Source organism: Rhinopithecus bieti, unplaced genomic scaffold (genome assembly GCF_001698545.2).
Source record: "Rhinopithecus bieti isolate Rb0 unplaced genomic scaffold, ASM169854v2 scaffold_19708, whole genome shotgun sequence".
Classification (NCBI taxonomy): domain Eukaryota; kingdom Metazoa; phylum Chordata; class Mammalia; order Primates; family Cercopithecidae; genus Rhinopithecus; species Rhinopithecus bieti.
In genome coordinates, this window is record NW_016810765.1 from 279,120 (window position 1) to 283,242 (window position 4,123).

Genomic DNA, 4,123 nt, shown 5'->3' on the forward strand with positions numbered 1-4,123 from the left:
ATAGTTATATATAATATATAGTTATATATAGATTAAATGTATATTATATAATAAATATATAATCTAGATTATATGTAATACAGATTATATACTATATCATATAGCATATTATATATTAATATATAAATATATGCTATATGATATATAGTATATAATATACTATATCCTGTATAATATATATCATATATAAGTCAGGCGTGGTGGCGTGCACCTGTAGTCCCAGTTACTTGGGAGGCTGAGGCAGGAGAATCGCTTGAACCCGGGAGGCGGAAGTTACAGTGAGCTGAGATCGCGCCACTGCACTGCGGCCTGTGTGACAGAGCGAGACTCCATCTAAAAACAAAATAAAAATAGAGCGGCAGAGCAGAGCGGAGCTGTGCGGCGCCAGCGCGGACCAGGCGGGCTGGCAGGCCGCGCGGGCAACTCCAAAGGAGGACCATGGCGGGGAGCTACTGGCCCGGGGCTGCGGGAGCGGGAGACCGTAGTGGCAGTGGCTGCAGGAGGAGCCCAGGAGTCACCGCCGCTGCCTGCGCTCTGCCTCGGGCCATCGCTGCTCCCCATGGGCCCGTGCGGATTCGCCTCCGTGAAGTGTCACAATGTCTGACTGGAAGGCAGTGATCAAGACCGCAGACACGTCTGAGGATGTGCAACAGGATGCCATTGACTGCGCCACGCAGGCCATGGAGAAGTACAACATAGGACATTGCTGCCTATATCAAGAAGGAATTTGACAAGAAATATAGCCCTACCTAGCACTGTATCGTGGGCCGAAATTTGGCAGCTACGTCACACACAAGACAAAGTACCTCATCTATTTTTGCTTGAGTCAAGTTGCAATCCTCCTCTTCAAGTGAGGCTAGGTGGCCACAGTGAAGATGTCAGTGGCGGTGGCAGCGATGGCAAGCAGGGGGCGTTGCTAGGACTGTTTTGCACTGGGGCAAATCAGGAGGACATCAGGATGTCCTCTCCAGTGGCTGTGCTACTGCATGGACTGTATATTCGTTTTCATGTGTATGTGGCAGTCAACACAACCAAACCTTTCTGTTCAGTTGCCTGGGGAAGAAGGCTGCTTTATGTTTGTTTTTCAAGACTTTAAAAATATTTTTTGGTTGTATTGCACTAGGAAAATCTCTCCCACCTCTCCCTTTTCTCTTTTTTTTCCTATACAAAAGAAAAAGCCCTTAACAGACTACGAGGCCGAAAGACTAGGAGGGCTGAGGAAAAGAAATAGGTCTCTGGAGGTGGAACTAAAACTGTGCAGCTGCCTCTTCCTGGCCCAGGTGGATGCTGGGAGGGCCAGGAGGCTGCAGGGGGGCTGTGTTGGGACTGTCAAGGAGAAAATGATAGGAAGAAAGGTGGAGGGAATAATCTAACACCAGGAGAATATTCCACTGAACTGTGATTCTATGGCTTGGGGCAGAGGGTGGGGTGGGGATGTGTTCTTTAGGGCGCCCTGAAATATGTCTGTGTGTGGTGTGTGGGAGTGGGGAGCAGACTTGTCTTGCTGTCTGTCAGAAATTCTAAGTAAGGGCTGTGTCTTTGTGGATTACCTTCTTTTGTTCTTTCTGCCTGAGATCATGATAGGAGGATGTTGGGGGTAGGATTAGCTTTAATTTTTTTTTTTTTTTCCATTACATTTTTCTTCTGTCTGCTCCCTGCTTAGCCCTCCGTTTTCTCAATCCTCTGGTGTTCTCTTAGAGCAGCCCCTGTCATTAGTTGGCTGGCCTTCAAAACTTTCATGTGTCAGGTTGACAATGCAGGGGTAGGGGATTCAGCTTATTCTTTTATTTTCAAGTCCATTCTTGGGGCTGGTGGGGAGGCAGAATGCCCCTCCCTAAGCCCTTTGTGTGTGCCGAGCTTGCTTTTTGATGTTGGCAGGGGAAGGGGGATCTCCCCTCCAGTCTCCAGGGTGGTGACTGAGTTTCCTATATCAAACCCTTCAATGGGCACAAAATGGAGTGCTTGATTTTAGGTTTTATTTTTTTTATGACTGTCCAAACCTGTGTTTCTCCCTGCCCTCCCAGACTGTGTGGCCAGTTGAAAGTGTCTGGTTTGTGTTCATCTCTCCCTCATTTCTGGACCAAGGCCCGAGAGACCCTGCCACATCTCCTATGCTCTGCATCCATGCCTTTTTTGAACATTAAAGGTTGACTGATGCAATAACAATAATAAATCATAATGCGGTCTCACTTTACATTAGCATAAGTATTGTTAAAAAGCAAAAAAATTACAGATGCTGGTGAGGATGTACAGAAAAGGGAACTCAAACTGTGGTGAAAATGTAAATTAGTTCAGACTAAGGAAAACAATAGAGAAAAAAACTAAAAATAGAACTACCATACCACCTAGCAATTCTTCTACTGGGCATTTATCCAAAGGAAATCAGTATACCAGAAGGATACATGCACTCCCATGTTTCTGACAGCTCTACTGACAGCAAAGATAAGGAATCAACCTAAGTGACCATCAACAGATGAACAAAGGAAATGTGGTCTACGTACACAATGGAGTACTATTCAGTCATAAAAAACAATGAAATCATGTCATTTACGGCAACATGGATGGATCTGGAGGACATTAAATAAGCCAGGCAGAGAGAAACAAATACTGGATGTTCTCACTCATATGTGGGAGCTAAGAAAGTTGACCTCATGGAGGTAGTGAGTAGAATGATAGCCATCAGAGGATGGGAAGGGCATATGGGTGGGAGTGGCCATGAAGAGAGGCTGGTTAATGGGTACAAACATACAGTTAGATAAAGTTCTAATGTTTGATACAAAGTTGGGTGACTGTAGTTAATAGTTACAACAATGTATTATATATTTCAAAATAACTAGAAGAGAGGACTTGGAATGTTCCTTATAGGAATTCAAGGTGATGGATACCCCAAATACCCTAAATTGATCATCACATTCTATGCATGTAACAATATCACATGTGCCCTATATAAATATGTACAAATACTGTGCATTAATTAAAATTTTAAAAGCAAGACCAAGGTATGTGCTGTTAATGAGAAACCCATTTTAAATATTAAGGTAGGTTAAAAGTGAAAAAATTAAGGGGAAAAAAACAGTGCATGCAAGTACTGGTAAACTCCAAACAAGGTCTATCAACAGTTTAGTAATAGTATTGTACCAATGTCAACTTCAAGGTTTTAATAATATGGTTACTTAAAATGCTATCTTTGGGGGAAGATGGATGAGAACAGAACTCTCTGTATTATTTGTGTAATTTTTCATGTCTTTACCAGCATCTAGGAAACTGTAACAGACTAACACATTAGATTGTAAATAGGGTAAACTCAAATAGCAGACTTAGCAATTTTGTTGAGAAAGAAAGGATGCTGACAGACATGGATTTCTGAATTAGGAAGGACAAGGATCTGCAGGCCAGTTCAACAAAATAAGACTCCCAAGATCCAGTAATAAATACTATTGCCCAGTTGGCAGGAAACCCTACTTCTTCCCGTTTATATGTTGAGCTGCTAGAAGCAGGACTGAAATAAGTTACCCAAATAATAACTTCATTGTTGCTCACTCTCTTCGAGGCAGAAAGAAGAAATGTTATGACAACAGAGCAGCAAGTCCCATGGTCCCAGCTAAAAGGCGGTATTACGGCTGTGACTGCTGAGGTGGAGAGTCCTCAAAGGTAAATCAATGTTGTCAGGAATGAAGGCTTCGCTATTTAATATAGAGCTTTGAGTGACCTGAAGACAGAAGTTAATTTGGTTGAATTGAGCATGGGTGGCCACTTAAAAGTGAGTGAAGGAAATGCCTTGCCTAATAGTATAAAGCCAAACACCTGGTTCCTGTCAACAGTCCAACCTGGCTTATAATGAGGACAGGGCTCTGGGTGCTGGGGCGGTCAAGGCTGGAAGACTGCAGGACAGAACACAGTGGCGTGAGCATGGACAGAAAAGAAGTTTGGACCATAATCCTGAAAAACAATTCTGAATGCCATAATCTCAAATATTGAAATACTGAAAGATCAAAATCCCTGAAGTCTAAAAATCCAGAAAATTGCAATCCCAAAATTTCAAAATCTTGAAAATATAACGTAGGGGAAAAAATCTTAAAAATCTCAAAACATTTATTTACATTTTATTTTATTTTTATTTTTA

At 42.5% G+C, this 4,123-nt stretch overlaps 1 long non-coding RNA gene and 1 pseudogene across 1 annotated transcript in view; both read left to right on the plus strand.

Annotated features, from left to right (window-relative positions):
• The window catches only part of LOC108542646 (uncharacterized), a 41,039-nt gene that overhangs the window by 23,097 nt on the left and 13,819 nt on the right, over positions 1 to 4,123 (plus strand). The window contains exon 2 of the long non-coding RNA XR_001889326.1: positions 3,555 to 3,651. This is a non-coding gene — a long non-coding RNA (uncharacterized LOC108542646). The remainder of the gene's footprint in view (positions 1 to 3,554; positions 3,652 to 4,123) is intronic.
• Positions 329 to 2,465, plus strand: LOC108542644 (dynein light chain 2, cytoplasmic pseudogene; annotated as a pseudogene).